The following is a 20,743-nucleotide window of genomic DNA, read 5'->3' as shown; positions in this document are numbered from 1 at the left end:
TGATGCAAGCATGGTGCCATGACGTGCGGATGCTGCACCACGCTTGCATCATGATGGCAGACCCCATGTGGACAGGAGGCCACCATGATGGCAGCACTATTACGTACTAGGGTCTGGGAGCGTACAGTCACTCTGCTTTCTTGAACCCTAGTTTTGGCCCCAGAGCACCACAAAGCACCCATTTGTACTGGGCCTTAGTGTCAAACAGCCATGCTTCCTTCAATTGTGATTTATTGGGAATCCAAACAACATCATTGTCTAATCCTTACATGAACAAGAGCTTCTTGATAAGCAAATAAATGATTCTTTTTTTTAATTGCTTAGATTTTTTTTCCAAAATGCAACTCAGTTGAATTGGCCCATCCCTATCCCACCACAGCTAGCTTATTGCTCTTAGAGTGGTTCACGTGGGGACGAACAGACAGACAATGTATATTAGGCCTGCTGGGATAAAAAGTCTTCTTACAGCAGAGGAACTGTGGTTTATTAGCACTAAGAGCCACCTGTCTGAAAGGAGCTAGAGTGAATTCTAGAGAGTGAAAGAAAAGTTACTGGATGGTGTCAGTCTGCGTGCAATTGCTTACCATTTAAGCATTACAAAGTGCTTCCATTTCCAACTCTATAAAACCTTCTGGGAACACATCCCTGCAGTTTATAGATGTGGGCGCTGCATGGGTGTTTAAACATACTGTAAAACTACATGCCATTCATTTTCTTACTCTGTTTTCTTCCCTACTTGGCATGTAAAAACAAAAGACTAAATTCCCCTAATACTGTAGCTTTAACTTCTCCCTCCAGTCAGCCATTCCCAAGGCCACTGCTTTTCAAAAGAAGAAAGAATGGAGGAAATTAGTTATAGATATAGAGTGCTTTGTATGGCAGGCAGAACTGTGTCTGAGAATTGGAAAAAAAAAAACCTGAAAAGAAAAGAAAGAAGAGGAAAAGGGAGCAAAACAGCTGCACGCTCGTCCCTGCAGTGCCTGTCCTGCCAGACTCACAGCATTTGGCGCCAAGTAGCATCAACCTCTGCTATAGGAGAGCTAAAGCAGAACCTTGGTTGGCCTATTTCAGCCTAGCAGATCTGTAATCTCTTCCACGCACCAGCCATTACTGGGAACTGTGAATCTTTTGTCATTTGTGTCTTTAAAAGGGCACTGCTGTTCAGTCCTATGCGAGAAAAGATGATCATCTGCAGATAGCTGCATTGTGTCAATGTCATCTTCCTTGCTCTGTGAAATGGAGATAAGCTTTGGCTTCTGTGTAGAGAGGTTAGAAAATGTTGCAGGCTCATAGCTCAGAGGAAACCTGCTAGAAAAATGAAATTCTACTTGTAATTATCTCCTTTTCCCTCTAGGCTTTAGATCAGTGCATCTCAAGCTATCCAATTGTTGTTCTGTGCTTTCAAGTCAACTCTGACTTATGGCAATCCTATCATAACGTTTCCTTGGCAAGATTTATTCACAGGAGGTTTGTCATTGCCTTTCCCTAAGTGTGACTTGCTGAAGGTCTCCTATTGGATTCCAGTGGCTGGTCTCTCAAAGTCCTAGTCCAACACTCAAAGTGCTATACCACACTGGCTTTCTTATCTGATGTGAGGGACTTCCCCCTCAATGTGCCAGGGACTGGTATCTTATTTGTGCCCATTGGTTACATTTTTTTTCCATTCCTGGAAACTTGTCAAGGACCTGTGGACCAAGTGTAGTGTCAAATTCTAGCAAATGTGAGCAACTTTTTCCTCCAAGTACCTAGCAAATTTTTCATAGTAGGTAGCCATGGGTTGCATATCTGAGCTCTCTGGGTCTGTACCCAAAAGACTCATCCCCACTTGGAATAGTCATATTGGAGGGACATTGACGATGCAATCTTATTTATTTATTTATTTATTTATTGGCTTGCCTCACTGCTGCATAGTAGGCACAGTTAAGAGTCTTTGCTGATTTCTGATCACATTCATTCCAAGACCTATACCATCTGCACATTGGTTCTTGTTCAGACTGCTTTATTGCCCACAGATCTTCTGTAAACCAAGGTGAATTACACAACACTAGATTAGGCATTTAGAAGCAATAGTATCTATTGCCCTTTCCATCTCTCCATTCGATAGTGAAACCAGGGCCTTGATATATTCACCAGCCCTGTCAATGAGAAAATCCCCTCAAGCTTGAAGGAATCCTTCAAATTCCATAAGTCTCCAGTGGGGGATAATCTTAATAGGTCTCCTACCCCTGCAAAGAGGATCTGCTACCACCAAACCAAACTTCATGATGAAATTATCTGATCATAATAGGGCTGGTGAAATCTCATTTAAAATCAGATCAGCAAACATCAGATCCAGGGCTGTTTTCCAAGTGATTTACCACTTTGCAATGCCATGTACCTCATCTATGCTACAGCTGATGGCCAAGATTGTCTATCAGTTATTTAGTTAAGTATACAGACTCCTCATGGGTGAATTCCAAGGACCTTCATTTCTGTACTGCCATTCACAACATGGAAAACATCGCACTTCCTTTCAAAAGTTCCATGCCATATCTTGAGAAAAAGAACAGCCAGCCCTATTATTAGGCTGCAAGAAACTGTTGGAAGACAAGCTGTGGGTGGCATGTAACTACTTTTTAACTACTTTGCTGGCCTCTTGGTGGAAGCCACTCTCCCGCTGGAAGTGTTGAAGCAAGAGTCAACTATAACATACAGTCGATTTCTGTATGCAGAATGGGATGAGTGAGAGCCTTGTTGAAGTTGTCATTCCTTAACCTCCCAATGAAATCGGAAGGTCATCTCATTTATAGTCCAGAAATTGCATCCTGCTGGTCATGGCAGTTAGTGCTGGCTCTTCTGTCTCATTCAGGGTCTTTTATTGATGGAGTAACTGCCCTGTCAAACAGTTTCCACATCATTGTCACTTTCTGTTCACAGCTTTACCAGAATGTGTCTTGAGATGCCTCCAAATGCCTTGGGCATGAAGAAGGAACATTTCATCAACTAATGTGCAATCTGTGGGTAATGGATCCTGACTGTCAGTTCTGCTTTCACATGTCCTCATGAGAACAAACTTATCATTTGAAAGTATCGCTGCACTGAAGTAACACAAAGCAAGAGGCATGAGGTCAAGGGATGCAACACCTCTATCTATCATCTGTTTATCCATCTATCAGTCATCTTCTATCATCTACTAATGGCAGCTGGTGTCTTCTCCGTTACTGGACTGGCAAAATTACTCTAGGTTTTAGTCCGAATTCAGTCTGATTGCTACCACTGCTATGGTTTGATCCACCCACCCATCTGTTTTTGTACAGGAGTCAGTTTATTGAATCTGTCATTTTGGCACCCACTCCTTCTCTACAATGTTTTCTTCACCTTTTAAATTTTGTTCCTTCAAAACTGGTTAGATGTCTTAGAATTTGTTGGCTGTCATGAACTGTTTGTCATGAGTTTCATTTCCTTTGTGTAATGTCTTCATCAGGAAATCCTCTGTAGTGGCTGATGAAGCTTTCAGAGAGTTTATACTGAACAACAGTGAGATGTTGATGTTCACATGAAATACATTTCAAATTTCCCAAGAACTTTTCATGCTGATGTTCATCTGTGTGTATTTTTCCTCATATGGTCAAGTTGCAGTTGCGCCATAACATCTTCCTTATTTGTTTAGGCCGCATCTGTACTTCAGAAATAATACAGTTTGACATCACTAACTTCCATGGCTCAATGCTCTAGAATTCTGGGATTTATAGTTTGGTGGGGCACTAGAACTCTCTGACAGAGGAAAGCTAAATATTTCACAAAATTATAAATACCAGAATTTCATAGCTTTGAGTCATGACAGTTACAATGGTGTCAAACTGCATTATTTCTGCAGTGCAGACAAGGCCACAGTCCAAGTTCTTTGTCCATATTGCTCAAAATGCATGTTCTTATGAAATGACTTTGTTCCTATTGTTGTCTGGCAGATATTGAGTTGATGAATGCTGAAATTCCTTTTAGATGTCTTGCGGCATTAGCATTGACTGTTCAGTAGTTATATCAATAGCAGACAATCTTCAGAAGATCTGTCTTGTTCAATGGATAGTCAGAGCCCCTTGTCTTAAATTGGTTTTAGTAGCAGGTGATTCTCCTCCATAGGGATGTGAAAATCTCTCCATTTTATTTTTGTAACATTTCCCAGAATCCCATCAGTATTCTGTTCCTGTCCAAATATATTGGAAATCTTTGTGTGTGTTTTGATACCCAGTTTTTTCAGTTTATGCATTTTAATACATTTTTCTTAATCTACATGTATCCACGCACTCCACATTGACTGAACTCTGTTTCTGATCATTTTTCAAATGTACATATGTGTTCATTCATGTACGTATTAAATGTATGAAGAAGAGAGAATCTTACTCATTTCCTCCCAGTGACAGGAAGTAAATGATAACATGTATACTTTCATCAATAGGTGTACAGACAACAAATGGAATAAATTTGGGTATGGGTATGGAAATCTTTATTCATATGAATTTCTTTTCCAGTCTCACTCCTCTATTTTAATTTCGTTTTGCGGCCAGACAAACCATTTGAGACAGCTTGACTCAACTGAAGAGAGAGAAATCTGGAACTGTGACCAAGGCAATAGACAAACATGTTGTGTTTATGCCGTAGGATATGAAGAATACTCACACATTTTTAAAAAAAATATGGTCAAATGCTGTGACATTTTTCACATTGCATGACTTTTTGTGAACAAAAATGCTTGTGCAAAAAACCTTGGGTTGATGGCACCCAATTCTACCTCTACTTTCCATTTATTTCAAGGAATTGGTTTGTGTACTAAACCAGTGTGTACTGCCAGTAATGGACTGAATGTGGGTGAACTAATTGAAACTTAATCTAGATAAGAAAGAAATGCTTCTGGTCAGTCAGAAGACAGATCCAGGAATTCATCCTGTGTTGGATGGGGTTACATTTCCCCTTAAATCTCAGATTTGCAGTTTGGGTGTGATCCTGGATTTGGATCTGAGCCTGAATGCCCAGGTTTCGGTGGTGGCCAGGAGTGCACTTGCTCAGTTAAAACTAGTGTGCCAGTTGTGCCTGTTTCTTGAGAAGTCAGATCTGGCTATGGTGATATATGCGGCGCCTTGATTACATCCCATTTGAACTACTGTAGTGCACTCTATATTGAGCTGCCTTTGAAAACTGTTTGGAAACTTTAACAGGTCCTAAATCCTGGGCCCAGGCTGTTGACTGGGGCTGGCTACAGGAATCGTGTGACTCCTCTGTTGAAACAATTGCACTGGTTACCAACCTGTTTCTGGGAAGTATTAAAAGTGCTGGTTTTGACCTTCAAAGCCCTAAACAGCTTGGGTCCAGACTATCTGAAGGACTGTATCTCTCTATATAAGCTAGCCTGAGTGTTAAGATCAGCAGGGGAGGGCTATCCCTCAAGTTTCACCACTGCCAAAGACACAGTTGGTGAGGACTTGGGAGAGAGTCTTCCCTTTGGCTGCTCCTACACTGTGGAATTCCTTTCCATAGGAGATCATGCTGGTCCCCTTTCTGTTTTCTTTTTGCAGGCCCTTGAAAACATTTTTACACAGGCTTTTGGTGTATGGATTTTACTTATGCAGTGTCTGTGTGTAATTGTTGTGCTGTTTTTAATGCTTTAATGTTTTTAATTTTTTAATTTTTTAAAAAACTTTGCTGTGTTTTTAACGGTTATATGTTAATACTAGCATTATTCCATTTGTTTTGAAACTTTTGTGATTAATGTTTTAGTTGCATTCTTTAAAAACTATTGTAAAACCTTAAATCCCATTTTGGGAGGAAAGGCAGGATATAAAGCCAATAAATAAATAAATAAATAAATAAAGTACAAACAGGCTCACTTCTATGATACAGGAGCAGGAAAAAGCTTTAGGGGTGAAGAAATATTATTGTGGGAACTAAGGAAGGACAGTCAGGGATGGTAAGTTGTTGGAGTGCCTGGAAATACATTTCATGTGGTGGCTGTTACCGAAGGTCAGTGGCCAGGTCTTAAATCACAGAGGCATCTCCTGGGTTGCAGCTGTTGATGTCCAGGTGAAAGCCAGGAGGCAGGGACCACTTGTGGGATAGAAGGGAGAAGGAGCACAGGCTTCTCTCACTAGGGTTGCTCAAATATTAGTGTAAGCTGCTCTCCTGCTAAGATGCTTTAACTGTCATTGGGCCTTCTTTTCTCCATGAGAAGCAACAGAGAGAGTAGCAAGGAAAAACATACAAAGTGTGTTCCCATACTTTTTTAATATGGTCCCTTCGTCCTCCCACCCCTTCTGTTAGAATACCAATAGTATCAAAAATATCAAAGCTAAAGCAATTAGGAATTTGCTTTCTTTAGCAGGGTGGCAGAAAAACATGCCCCAATCTGACGCTTCTTCCCTGAGTACTGAAAGCTGACTCAAAATAAACAAGGCAGGCAGTTTCTTTACAAACTTTGAAAAGTTTTCTAATGGCTTTGTAGTTTCATATGCATGGTTGCGGGGGGGGGGGGGGCACATTCTAACTAGCTAATGATTAGATTTGGTAAAAGAAAGAGGTTATCCTCACCCAGTTGGCAGTCTTTTGTCCTCAGGTATTGCAAGACTCTTTGTGCAAAGGGAAAGCCTTCTGCATGTGGACTGCAGTCATTGCATTGAGTCCAGTGCAGACCAGGAGACCATCTATTGCTGTCTGTCCTTGAGAAGACCATCTGCTCCAGCACTCTGTTTAGAAACAATGTTGAGCCAGAAAAACAGGGATCCCAAAGTCTATAATAGGGGATGCAGGCAAAAAGGAGGTTGGACTGGAGCCACAGTCCAGGGCTTGGCAAAGTTACTCCTTTGGGCTACAGCTCACAGACCACCCCAGCCAATATGGACAATGGCCATGCTGGTGGTGGAGTCTGGCAATTGTAGAGCAAAAAGTAACTTTGCCAAGCTCTAGAACTACCACATGATTTCTCTTTCTCATACAATCCATGTCCCCTCCTCATATATTCCATTCTGGTTTCTGTCCTGTTTTCCTTCTTTGTCCCTTCCCCTCTCTATATTTATTTCATCTTCTGCTCTTTGTCCTATTCTCTCTCTCTCTCTTTCCCATTCTTTGATCTACTCTTTTTTCTGTTTCTCATCTCTTCTGTCTGCAAAGCTGCCTCTTCTGCTCTTTCTCCCCCCCCCCCCAGACAACTCAATTTTTTAAAAAAGGCTTTGTTGTGGGTGATTTTTTTTGGGGGGTGCAGTAATCCATAGGACAGTTAGCATTGCTCTCTTGAGCAGCATGCCTTCGAGAGGAACCCATAGAGAAGTCAGGCTTAAAAAACAACAACAACAATTTCATTGCACCAGTGGAAGTTTCAGAAATCCCTGATAGCTGTCTAGGTGTGAGGTGAGAGACATAGTATGAGGCCAGAGAACTGGACATTCAGCACACTTGGCCTAAGCCAGTGATGGTGAACCTTTTACAGACCAAGTGCCCAAATTGCAACCCAGACCCAACTTATTTATTGCAAAGTGCCATGTCCCTCTGGCCTTCTAGTAAGAAACTCTGGCAAACTCTGTGCTAGGGTGACAGCATGTGTGCCCACAGAGAGGACTCTGAGTGCCACCTCTGGCACGCGAGCCATAGGTTCGCCATCACTGGCCTAAGCCAAAACCAAAGTTACTTTTTCAAATTTCATTTCCCAGAATCTCACAACCCAGCATGGTCAGTGAAAAATGCTGGCTGGTGGTGGTGGCGGCGGCGACGGTGGTGTGTGTGTGTGTGTGTGTGTGTGAGTGTGAGTTAGTCTCCAAAAAGTAAATGTTGCCAGGTACTGAACATCATATTGAATTGGGCTTAGATGGAAGAGTGGCAAAACCATCAAAATATTGTCATTTTTTAAATAATGCCCAGTCCAATTTAGCCACCTTGCTCTTTCTTGTCTCATTTCTGGCTGCTGCCACACTGCTGAATTAATGCTGTTTGAAACCACTTTAATTGTCATGGCTACAGTCTGGGATTTGTAGTTTGTTGTGGCACCAGAGTTCTCTGACAGAGACAGTTAAATCTCTCAGAAAGCTACAGATCCTACAATTCTCTAGCATTGAGCCATGGCAATTAAAGCAATGCCAAACTGTATTAATTCTGCAGTACAGATGCAGCCCCTGTCTCTTACCTTAAGGTTTCTTCTCTTCTGCTGCTTTTCCTATAAGTTCTTCCTTCCTTAAGCCTCTCCTTCAACAAGTGTGCCTCTGAGTTCCCTACCCATTAGCTTCCACCTTCCTAGGATCTTTTTCAAGTGGCCATCCTGCTCTACAAACATATTCTTCCTTGATTATGTGCTAGGTTTTAACACCAGCCATACAGCCATCTTTCCTAAGAGCAGGCACAGGGAACCCATAACTCTTCAGATTTTGTTGGACTAGTTTACATAATCCCCTGCCATAGATCTGATGGAAGTTAGAATCTAACAACAGCTAAACAGCCAAAGGCACCCCAATCCTGTTCTAGACAAGTTGAATTCCAGACATTCTAGCAGCTTTGTTCCCTGGGCATGTGGAGTGTTTAAGAATATTCTGTATCACCATTGCAGCTCAGTCAATCAGTGCCAAAAGCTTCATTTTGCATATGAAAAGAAAGTGGGGCCAGAATGCATTCACGTGAATTCGCTAGTTCAGCGAATTTACGTAATTTTGAATTACATTTGAACTGACTTCCCATTGCCAGAAAATAGCTTGCTATTGCCCAAAATTGCATGTGGTAGTTTATCATGCAATAACGTTAAACCCCATGATTGCATTTGAATTGCCATTGGATTCTATTTCCAATTTCCCTTGTCTGATAATCTCCAGCAGCAAAGATCACCAGGTTGGGACTTCATAATTGTGTCACAGATGTGCAGAGTATGGGCCACTTTCTAACACCTCCTTTGTTCTTTCAGAGACACAATAAAAAAATCATTTTCCAAGGATGCCTGGACTTAATCACTTGTTCTTTTTTCTTGGATTTAAAAATAGCATAACTGCAGCTAACACAAAGAATACTCCTGAGGTTTATTAAACAATAATTTAGCAATGGCAATGTATACCACATACATTTCCTGTATGAAAAAAAATTACATATTGCCTGCATGATCTAGGCTCTCAGCACAAGAATGATGCAATGATTCTGGCCTTTGGTACAAAATACACTGTTCTCATGTTCACCTTGTCATTGTCACAACACTCACAGCAGAGCACAAGGCAATACTAAGAGGAAGCCACTGAGCCAGTTGATATTCCTCTTCTACCATTTAGTAAGGTCATATCCCTGTAGTGATAAAAATTAATCAAAAGTTGCATATGAAGCTACTTCTTGATAAATAACCATAACAATACAACTAAATCATACTTTTGTTGTTACAAAAAGGACTTAGTTACAAATAATTTGATGTTTCAACTAATACTCCCCAGCTCTATTGGTTCCATTTTATCCCCAAACCATTGGTTTTTCAGACTACCCAGGGATACATCAATAAACTGATTCAACACTGTGCTAACTGTGGCTGAGTATAGAACTTACAGCAGAAGACCCACCAGTAAACCAGAGATAAAATGCCAGTGGTAGCATACCCATCATGCCAAATGGGCCCATAATTGCCACTGCATCTCTGGCAAAGGCACTGGAGATTTTAAAAAAAAGAGGAGAGAAGCTATCTCTGAGTAGCAAATGTGTAGTGGATAGAAGGAGCCAGCCAAGTCCTGCTTGAAAGCCATAAATTAACCTCATGAGCTTCCCTAATGGGAGCATGATTTATCTCTAGCCTTCTGTCTCAACTAATTGAGTTCATACTATCCGGTGATTCATGCCACAGAAAAGGGTTCCAGAGAAAATGGGTCCTCCAAAAGCAGCTTTTACTCCCCTTTTCACAAAAGCCCCCAAGTGTTTCCCCCTCCTCCTTTTTCTTTATTAGCCAGGGACTTATAATGCTTTTAAAGCCAAGAAGTCTTTGAAAATGAACATTTAACCCGGAATCAAATCAATCACTGACAAGGGTTGAATTTCAGCCCTGATGGGAGGACGGCAACTTAGGTTCTGTTGAGAAAAATGGTTCCCTTCTCCATGATTTCCCTCACTGTGCTGAACACACTGCCTGTCAACCGCAGTGGCCCCGACAGTTGTAAAATGGGGGTGGGAAAGATTTCTGTGAAATTCAAAAGCTTGCATAATGCATGGCAGCCTCAGCTTGCTGGCATCTATATCAACTTTAATTTCTTTGCGTCTGAAAGGATCCAAAAGAAGCATACCATAATAAAGAAAGGGTAATACTCCTTGCCTGAGTAAATCGTATGAAATTAATGGGGTTGCCATAATTTGACAGGCAATGTGAAAGCACAAACACGCACAATCAAGGGTTAGTGCAATAAAGAAAGAGCAAGTGAAATAAATAAAATGCAAATGTAATAAATCAAAACATTCCCACTACCATTTAGGGCTGGGGTGGTGGGACAAGAATGGGATATCGTTTCACAAGTACATAACATGGACAGGTTTGCACAAATGAGGTTCAAATTATGTTTTGCTTCTTTGCCAGCATTTGTGAATGATCACAGGATTATTCACACATGGCCTCTGTGCAGACTTAATGTGCATATGAGGATCATGCAACTCTCAGAGCTCATTCTGTGTGCAAATGTGGAAGGTTAGGAGCCTGTATTAGCCCCATAGTAAACCTTGGAAGGCTGCATTTTCCCCACAAAAAAGAAATCAATTTTTGCCCCTCAAGTGAATGTGGGGCGTGTTTGTTGGCCCTTCTTGAGCCATTTTAGGAAAGGAAAGAGGCCTTTTGTTAATAACAGAAAGTTGTTCCTGATTCAAAAAAGGTCTCTTTGAGGCCTAAATTGGCCCATAGTGAAAGTGGGGCAACCAAATTTTTGATGCTTGCATGGGATGCGTATAGCTCAATGATGCATATTGTCTGCCCTCACATAAAGTGTTAATCCAACCTAATTTTGATGTGCTGAGGTATAGGAAGGGAGGGACTAATCCTCCAGTGTTACATTCCCCCACATCCAGCCTCTGTGCCCTCCTCAGCTTGCTCCTGTGCGACAGTTTGACTCCTTCCAAACTGACAGATTTTTAACATCCCTATTCCCCAACATAGTCTGCCATATTTACTTTTGCAAGCAACTAAACATTTTATGAGCAACTGAACTGCCATTTTTAGTTCTGCGAGTGACTCTGCCAGATGTTTTACTGCTGCCATCTACAAAATAGTATAAATCACAGCACTGAAGAAGTGAGAGCCAGTATGGTGTAGTTGTTTGAGTGTGGGCCAAATTGGGAGTCCAGGGTTCAACTATGGACTCAACTATGGGAATCCACTGGGTGATCTTGGACAAGTCACGCTTTCTCAGTCTCAGAGGAAGGCAAAGGCAAATCCCCTCTGAACATTCTTTCAAGAAAACCACATGATTAAGATCCCCATTCAAGTCAGAAATGACTTGAAGGTATACAGTAACAAGAATTGAAGAAGTAAGCCTCTGTCTACAGTTTAACCAGTACCCTTTCCAACAGGTATAGCTTGGTGGGGACAATGACAAACTGAGGGCATTGCTGCTCCAGTAAAAATTCTTGCCCCCCATTAATCTTTCTCCCAGTCCCTGAATTTCTAGCACTGCAGTAACCTAAAGCATCCATTGAGCATTTAGAAATATAGTTTAGGCATCCAAAGAATGGGGACAGACAAAGGGATTGTGCACACCGGCCATAAAGGCTGGCCTGGGGGCGGAGTCGGGGCATGGAGTCCACATGAATGAATGCATGCTTTGACTGCGCCCCCAGGGCAGTGTGATGCCACACACCGCTCCACATGGCACACAGCATCGTGGTTCTCCTCTGGCACTGCGTCCATATGACACAGTGTGAAAGGAGTACTTTAAAGTCACAGCACCATGGCTATGGTGCCCTGGGAAGGCCAGATTGGCGCTGCGGTGTGCAGTTGCCACAGCCCCGATCTGGCACGGCTAGAGGTGGCTGCGGGCTACCCCTTAGAGACAGTCTGCACAGCCCTGTAGTTACCAAAGGAATTTGGACACAGAAAATGTGGGGGTTCTATGTGTGAATCATTTTCAATGACACACATTTCCCCACATTACGATGGGGTACAATCCACCATCAAATTTCCCTGTCTCATTAAATCCAGTATAAAGTGTTTAGGAGAATGTAGTGATAGATTATATCCTAAGAGTCGGATCTGAGTACTGTACTTCCCAGCTCACAACCTTTAAAGATGTGAGAATCTGCCACCTGAAATAATAACCATCGCACCTTGTCGTACATACCTTAACTAAAAGGATCATCTTTCTGTGACTTTGGAACCAGCCTTCTGGGAAAAGAGAAAGGGGGGGGGAGGAAGAGAGGCACATTGGGATGCCAAAGCACCAATCGTTACTGCAAAAGCCACACTTCATAAAGGCCTCTCAAGCCTTCAACACCTGCTCAAAGGGAGGAGTGAACCCTTCATAAAATCATCTCCTTGCCTTCTGGAGGACCGCAAGTGGTCCCCTGAGCAAAACACGTGGCTAATGAAGAATTTTTATTGGGATCTCTCACTCTCCAAACACACTCCTAATCGCTAAAACAAATAAACCAATTCTCTTGCTCTAATCTGGCCTCAATGGGATATTCCTTGCCAAAATCAAGTGAAGAAGAAGAAGGGAGAGGTTGGGCTTTTTTCTATTCCCTCTTGTATTTCTCTCTAAGGCTGGTGATGTCAACATTAAAAATGAGAAGAATTAGGAAGTGGCAGGGAAGGGGAGAAATGAAAAGCAGTTTTCAAGCAAGTTGGGATGGGACTGGAGGCAGCAACAATGGTTATTTCTAGGAAGTGACTTTCACACTATACAATTATAGTGCCATATTTAATTACTGCCATGGTCATGTCATATTCCAACGACTGCCACGACTACATCCTATGGGATCCTGAGGTTCCCAGTTTGGTGAGGCACTGGAACTCTCTCTGATTGCAAACTCTAAATGCCCCTCTCTAATCTGCAAACTTGAGGATTGCCATGGCAGTTAAAATGTCATCATAGTGCTATAACTATGTAGTGTGAAAAGCCCATAGACACTAAGGAGCATGGGCACCATTGGCTATGCTGACTAGAGCAGCTGGGATTTGCAGTCCAAGATCTGGAAGGGCACATGATTTCTGCTCCTCTTGCAGGGAAGTTATGTTTTACTAGTTTTCTTTTTTCTTTTCTTTTAAATAACCAAAAACAAACAAATAACATTCAGTGGCTGATCATCTATTGTGGCTTTTAACCAAGGATAATACTATCACTGAGTAAATGAATGCAGAATATCATATGTTAAGAAAAGGGGCTTTATAACAGTGTGTCATTATGGGTATCATAAAAGTGATCTTTGATATGTGAACAGAATTATTACAAGTACAGATTGCGTATCCTTTATCCAGAAATCTGAAATACTCTAGAATCCAAAATTGTCCACATGGGTGGCTGAGATAGTGACACCTTTGCTTTCTGTTGATTCAGTGCATACAAACTTTGTTTCATGCACAAAATTTAAAACATTGTGTATAAAATTTATTTCAGGCTGTATGTATAAGATGTGTATGAAACATAATTGTACATTGTGTTTAGACTTGGGTTCCATCTCCAAAATACTTAATTATGGCGTGTTACAGACGCGCCTAAAATACGTACCATGTACGTACAAGAGTTGCCTGGGGGCGTCTCTTCCAGACGCCCCCAACCCTAGTATGTACACGGTATGTACAAAATGGCGGCGCCCATTCTAGATGGGCGCTGCCATTAGGACGTCACGAACGCGCTGCCTCCAAACAGGGCGGCACAGACGTTACATCCTCGCACTGTGCAAGGGTGCCTGGGGCGCCCTTTTCACGACGCAGCAAGGAGCTCCAAAACGGAGCTCCTTCTAGGATTTGCATCGCTGGCACAGCCTTTAGACGTCTGCGCCAGTGACACAAGGCAGAAAGGGGCCGAGCAGTCCCTTTCTCCTCCTCCCTGCCACCGTCAGGTGTCCTTGGGGCATGAAGCCCCAAGGACACCCCTTTCCAGGCTGCGGGGAAGTGGCCTTTTGCCACTTCCCTGCAGCCTGGAAAGCAGCGGATTGGGGCCTCAGAGGCTGCCGCTGTGGCAGCTGAGGCCCCAATCCAGCGGGGAAAGGGCTAGGACACAGGCCGCCCCAAACAGCGGTCTGTAACACGCCTATTTATATGAAAATATTCCAAACTACAACCTCCCCCCAAATCCAAAGCACTTCTGTGCCAAGAATTTCGGATAAGTGAAATTAACCTGTATACTGAACAGTCAGCCCTCCATATCCATGGATTTTTTTATTTATGGATTTAAGCATCTATGGTTTGTAAATATTAAAACATATAAATTCCAAAAATCAAACCTTGATTTTGCCATTTTATTTAAGGGACCCCAATTTACTATGCCATTGTATTGGGACTTCAGCATTCACAGATTTTGGTATCTTAGAACCAAACCCCAGCGGATACCAAGGGCCACTATATTCCTATTTTAATCTGTGAAGTGCTTGAGAGCTATGGACATTCTATACCCCATTTCAGAAATAAGCGTAAGTCTTGCATTACAAAAACCTGTTCTGCTTCCTGAATACATCATGCAAATTAAGTATTTGTACATATTTGCATAATTTTGCATGCTCTGTTCTGTTTCTTATTAGACTTCAGGTCAGCCCCCAAGTCCAACATGGCAATTCTCTCTACCTTCCTGCTACCATTTCATCTCCTCTTGTACCTCCACCTTTTTTGCATTTGTAAATGTTGTGTGTTTCTTAGACTGTCATGCTTTTCCCATTTACTTGGCATAGGAAGCCACACTGAATGTAATTAATTTTATTTCTGATTTGACATATACAGGATTTCACTGCTAGCGTGCTATGAAAAAACGTAGCATTAGAGCTTTAATGCTGTAGTTCAAGGGAACATATTAGAGAATTCTTGTGTAACACCCAGCTGCAAAACCCAGGATTTCGTAGGATAGAGCTAAGACAATTAAAATCAGTAGGTGGGTTTCTTGGTACCTCGGCTATGTATGTAAGCATGCATAAAGTTACACAGTACACTCATCCCTCCACATTTCCTGGGATTAGGGACACAGGGCCCCCCATGAATGTGGAAAAACCACAAATAACAAAACACTATGTTTTTACCTGAAAGAATAATAGCAATATAGCAGGTACATTTCTATATCACTTATCAGTGCACTTAAGCACTCCCTAAGCGGCTTACAAAGTGTAAGATAATTTCCCCCAACAATCTGAGTACTCATTTTAGCAACCTCGGAAGGATACAAGCCCGAGTCGAGCTTGAGCCCTTTGGCTGGTATTGAACTCTCAACCTTATGGTTTTGAGTGAGTGGTTGCAGTACAGGCATTTAACCACTGCGCCACCAGACCTCCCCTCTAGGAATCCGTAGTGCAACTCTGTGGTCAACATCTGTCAGATGTTGACCACTGTACTGTGCTGGAGGAGTTACAAATGCTTAGTGGAGTGTTCTCTCTAGGAATCTCTAGGTCCTTCAGTGTGACTTTTGGTTAAAATTGACCATAGAGTTGCGCTGCAGGACCTAGATATCCCTAGAAAAATGTATTAATAAAATCCGTGAATAATCAAATCAGAAAAAGTCAAAGCCACAAATATGGAGGGATGAGTAAATAGGCCATGAGACAGAATCAAGGTCGATGATGATGATGAAGATGATGATGATGATGTTGATGATAGCTTTTATATGTTTGATTCCTGCTTACAACTCTGACAATCAAGCATTTTTACATGCTTGATGTAATCACAGCGAATATCGAATTAACATGAATGGTAACGATAAACAGACAGACACTTTCGATTCGAGGAGCTTCAAAAGACCTCAGCAAACCTTTTGCAGTTTTCAGCACCTTTTGCTTGAAAACAGCTGATACGCTCTGAAAATGGATGTCCTTGTCCGGGAACCTTAATGAATATATGTCAGCGACAGCTGAACACTCCCCCTCCCCATTATCACATTTGTTCTTTTGACCTTGAGGAACACTTTGTTTCTGAGCCTTAATTCAGAATGTCTTTTCAGCTTGTTAGAGATGGATTGAAATTGCATTTACCAGAACCGCATTGCTGCACGATAATGCATCCAACATGGCTCAAAGTGGACTCGGTGTTTCTCTGAGGCTCTGACCACCATCTCTCTGAGAGGAGAGGCTGAGGAGCTTGTGGGTTTTCTGGAAATCCAGCACAGGAATAATATACTTGTAGGGAGGCAGGGGAGAGATGGGGATCATGGGTTCTGCTGGGGAAATACGATGATGATGATGACGATGATGATGATGATGATGAGTTGATGCCTATTTTTATGATCTTTTATTTACCACCTTCCATTCATTTTGCTCAGGATGGCTCCCCCTTCTCTCTACTGTAGCCTTACAAACACTTGGTCAGATAGGACAGAATGAGAGAAGCCTAAGATCACACAGTCAGTTCTATAGCTATTTGCGGGCCTGGACTTCCCAAATTCCAGTCCAGCATTCTCAGGGATAAATGGAGGGGAATGGATGCAGGGAAAAGAAAGGAACAGTGCTGGACACATTTTTGCTTAAGAAGTTGTAGTGAAAGGGTGTTTGTAGATGAAAAAGTAAAGCCACACATCCTCAAACCATGATCTGAGTAGGTACAAAGGCATTAAAAAAGAAAGAAAGAAAGGCCTCTTCCATACTATACAATTACAGTACTATAATCCCTCTTTAACTGCCAGGGCAACATCCTATGGAATCCTGGAATTTGCAGTTTAGGGAGGGGCATTTACAATTTTAAGACAGAGAGCCCTAGTGCCTCACAAAACTATGGCTCCCTCAGGATGTAACCATGGCAGTTAAAGTGGAATCATCACACTATGTGTAACATGGAAGGGTTTCTTCATTTGAAGATCCAAAACTCCCTGGTCTGAGAACTATGCCAGAACACTGGTTCCATTCTGCATCTTAGCCTGGGAGGAGCAAATCAGTTTGCATTTGGAGAGATCAAATCTGCAATCATAAAGGTCTACACAGCAGCACGTTGGGATCTATGCTGATCTCTCAGTGGGACTGATAGAAGAGTGGGATCTAGCAAGATCAAGACAGATGGGGCTTTCCAAAGTAGAGTTTTTTCAGGACATCCGTTCCTTTCTTTTAGCTGGTCCTTCTTCTCCACAACCGGTTTAGCATTACAGCCATCGGGAAAACTGCTACCATCTGGACAAGTCTTTAGTTCATCAACTGAGATTTCACATCATAATATTTGATCTCCTAGGGGAGGGGAAAGAAGACAGAGGTCAACCTTTTGACCCACAGTGTACTAGTAAGCATGATGTTAAGTCTGGCCATAGATACCTGAAACCAGCTTCATCCAACCTGACATCAACCTGCATGAGCAGGCTAGGAATGATAGGAGTTGTAGTCCAGCACAGATTGGAGGGGGGGCATCAGATTGTGGGAGGCTGGTTTAAGCAGAGATTCAGTTTTTCCTTCACTTTCCAAATTTCTAACATTCTCAAAAATACAGTGTAGATATCCACACAAAAAAAAAGGGGGGAGGGAGGGAGGAGAGGCACAGTCACCAAAGGAAGGAGAACACAGCACAGCAGCACATATTAAGACTTCTCTGTGTGAATGATTTTCAGTGTCGCACTTTTTGCAATGCTAGAATCTCAGGACTGAAGGAGAATCTCATTTGGGAAAAGCAAAATTCTTATTCTTATGAAAAATGAGGGAATGTCTTCATTTGCTCCCCACCCAGCTATAACTGTGGTTGCTTGCCCTGCAGTGGCAATATTTAAAACAAAAAACAAACAAACAAACAAACAAACACACCTTTTATTTCTGGTTTCTAAAAAGTAATTAGAACAGTACTTTTTATTATTATTTTACAAAAGAAAACATGTAAAGGGTACAGGGCAATGGATATTGGTAGAAAATGATCCCCTGTCTAACTCCTTGCCACTTCAGTGGCTACAACAAAGCATGAGGATAATTACTTAGCACAATTGTCTAGAAAATATTAAAGAGTCAAATGGTGATCAATACTTGAAGAATATGTCTGTGCTGAAGAAACTGTTGGCCTTGCAAAATTCAATCAGTTGCTCTCTTGCTTCATTTCTTGATCCTAGGATAAATTTTTCTATGATCTTTGATTCTCCTCTGTTTCCCATTTTTGCATTCCAACAGTCAAATGATTAACCAGAAGTCTTGTTCTGGTATGTGATCAGTCTCCTCCTGGACTCCACAGAATCTTTTTTTGCCTCTGTAGTTGGAGCATAAACTTGGATTATGGTTATATCGATAGGCTTTCCCTGAAATCTTATTGATATAATTTGGTCAGACCTTGCATTATATTCTTTGGCTGCTTTTGCTACCTCCCTCTTCCCTATTAATGCTACCCCATTTCTTCTTAGATTTTCATTTCCTGAGTAAAACACTGTGTAATTATCAGACTCAAAGTTTCCCATTCCTGTCCACTTTAGCTTGTTCACCCCAAGTATTGCAATTGCCACCCCCAAAGACCAAAATGAACATAAAAAAGCAGTATGAGGCAACAGTTGAACAATACCACATTCCTCATCCACCATTTACTGAGGCCACATTTCTGCAACTATCAAAACAACTAAAAGTTACAGTTGTACTGTAATAATAACAATTATTATTATTATTATTATTATCATCATCATCATCATCATTTCTACCCCACCTCTTCAATAAGTAGTGGAAGAATTCTCCCTTGTTAAAATATGCCTGTTATGTACTTTACTTTGTTTAGAGTGAGAGGAATTAATTACAAGTAACTAGTGATTTCTTACAACTGGCCACCAAACTCTCTGCTTGCCTGAACAATATGCTTGCTTCAAGCAGTACTCAAATGTTTCCCTCCATTAATCTTCTCCGATAAGCCAGGGTCAGGACCAGTCTTCTTCCCATCGCTTCAGCAAAGTGAAAACTAATGTCCTCCATTAATAACCCTGCAGGATGTAAACCAAGCAACCAAATACAAGGGGGGCAATCATCAAAACCAAGCATAGGCAATCCCATGAAGAGGGAATAAAGGGGGAACCATTCTAAATATCTGAATTTATTTTCTGCTTTTAGGGATATGCTTTTCCCACTTTCTTTCATATAAGAAAGTTTTTAACAAGCCACACTTTTATTTGTTCCTTTTTCCATAGCACTCTGGAAATAAATCACTTGATTCAGGTTGCGTAAGTGTTCATTCCCAATCATGCAGGGAAGGCAACAGGAGAAACCGTGGATGATGAGCAAAACATGGAAAAATAATTCCTGGTCAGCAGGAATTCTGGGAGCTGTGATTAAAAAAAAAGAGGAACTTTTCCAAACTCTGAATGGACCAATATAATTGAAGTTATGCCCTTCTCCACCAGTGACTCTAGACATGTCACATATGGATTGGCGAAATATTTTGGATGTTATCAGAAAAGGGAAATTGGAAGTATAATCCAATGGCAATCTGTACACAATCATGGGGTTTAACATTATTGTGTGATAGACTACCACACGCAATTTCAGGCAATGGGAAGTCAGTCTGAATGTAATCATGGGGTTTCATGTTATTGCATGAGAAGTGAACCCACACAATTTTGGGCAATGGCAAGCTATTTTTGGGCAATGGGAAGTCAGTTTGAATGCAATTTGAATTCATGTAAATTCGCTGAACTAGTGAATTCACATAAATGCGTTCTGGCCCACTTTCTTTTCATTCAAAATTAAGAGAAATTCCTCCCGTGTGATGTCCATAAATAAGTGCCAGTTGTTTACAGCATTTGTTGTTGTTGGGTGGCTTGAAGTCGTTTGCAACTTATGGGGTTTTCTTGGCAAGTTTCTTCAGAGGGGGGTTACCACTGCTATCCTCTGAAGCTGAGAGTGTGTGACTTACCAAAGGTCACCCAGTGGGTTTATGTGGCCAAGCTGGAATTTGGGTTCTGATCTCCAGACAGTCCAATGCTCAAACTGCTACACCACACTGGCCCCTGTTGACAGCCAGGGATATAATGAATATCCCGTACCCTTCTACAATTCACTGATGAAAACTGAGATTCATGAAGAAGAACACACAAGCTATGAGAGGCTGCAGCAGTTTTCTTTTGATGAGCCTACAGGGAAGGGCAATATTCTGCTGCTCCTCTCCTTTTCTCTCTGCTGGGTTAATGGGGTGCAAACTACTTATATATTTTGAATTAAGTTTGCAGCAACTGAAGTAATCTGAAGATGAAGGGGGGTGGAGAGTGGGAGCAGGAGGGAAACTGGAATATTTTAAAAAACAAAGATTTTTGTGGGGTTTTCAGGCTATGTGGCCATGTTCTGGAAGAGTTTCTCTGAAGATGCCAGTCACAGATTGAAACGTTAGGAACAAACTCTTCCAGAACACAGTCACATAGCCCAAACCCCCACAAAAAATATGGATTCTGGCCATGAAAGCCTTTCACATTTTAAAAACAGTTGAAACAGTGGGATGACAGAGGATTAATCAGGACCATCCCTGCCAAATTGGGACGGTTGGAAGATTTGTGACAGAGAATGTGGCATCAACAACTAAGAGCTCTTGCACTGATTGTTGCACTGGTTCCTTCTCTTTGTTTCTGTTCTTTCAGTACTTCCAGACAACCAGGAGAGTGAGGTCAAGGCTCCATGCTCAATGGAAATATATCTGGAGCCACCTGTTGTTGAGAAATAAACAGTTGGAATG

Source organism: Sceloporus occidentalis, unplaced genomic scaffold (genome assembly GCF_023333645.1).
Source record: "Sceloporus occidentalis isolate IW3139 unplaced genomic scaffold, rSceOcc1.0.p SCAF_7, whole genome shotgun sequence".
Lineage (NCBI taxonomy): Eukaryota > Metazoa > Chordata > Lepidosauria > Squamata > Phrynosomatidae > Sceloporus > Sceloporus occidentalis.
The sequence above is the reverse complement of the archived record's forward strand: the minus strand, read 5'-3'. Positions refer to the sequence as shown.